We start from the raw sequence: 1,086 nt of genomic DNA on the forward strand, positions 1-1,086 counted from the left end.
AAGTATGACATTTCAGTAGTCATTTGGACTAAAATGTGAAGAGTTTATTGTTTGTAAATTACCGTGTTTTACAATCTCACTGTAAGCACACCACGCCCCTGCAGGAGGACACACAGATGTATTGTCAAATGTTCTGCATTTACCATTAAGTGCATAGGTGTTTCACCAAACATTAGTACTCTGGTCTTTAGAGACCCAGCACACACAAATGGATCTACAAAATGCTCAGATTATGTCAAATTATCAAAACATTTTCAATGTTTCACATTTCACATTTATATTGATATAATAATATATTGTGATTTATTTTGATGTTTTATTTTCATATATTAAAGAGATGCAACTGGCTATCAAACACATATAGTGCTACACAAAATAAAACTTTTTTTATAACCTTCATTTAACCAGGCGAGTCACTTAAGAACAGAATTCGTATGTACAATAACAGCCTGGAAATTTGTTTGGGAATCAGACAATACTAGTCACACTGTATAATAATAATAATAATAATAATATCTATTTTTCTTGCACCTTTTAGCGATTTAGCACAAAGTGCTTCACAAAACATAAAATCAATATACACTCAGTAAACACAACACATTTACACAGTAATAAAAGCAATGAATTTTAAAATGAGACTTAAAAACAGACACAGATTCAGCCGATCTAATATCCCAGGGCAGGCTGTTCATAATCATGGGGCCTTCACTTCAAACTATAAATCACCTTTAGTTTTGCATCTGGATCTGGAACAGCAACCATTCATGACAAGAAGATCTAAGAGGTCTAACTATTTCGTAAGGTCTTAAATGTTCTGCTAAATAATCTGGCGCCAAACCATGTAATGCCTTATACTGTATGTAATCAACCCTAAAATGAATTGGCAACCAGTGCAAAGAAGCATAAACTGGAGTAATATGATTAAAAGTCCTAGTTTGTGTATAAAATCTAGCAGCAGCATTTTGCACTGATTGTAGTCGTGCTAAAGTGAGTTGATATAAAACTGAAAATAGTACACAATAATAAAGGCGAGACGAAATAAAAGCATGTATAAGCTTCTCTGTATCCCTAAAACTCAAGACACGT

The sequence above is a fragment of the Myxocyprinus asiaticus genome, chromosome 27, assembly GCF_019703515.2.
Source record: "Myxocyprinus asiaticus isolate MX2 ecotype Aquarium Trade chromosome 27, UBuf_Myxa_2, whole genome shotgun sequence".
Classification (NCBI taxonomy): Eukaryota; Metazoa; Chordata; class Actinopteri; order Cypriniformes; family Catostomidae; genus Myxocyprinus; species Myxocyprinus asiaticus.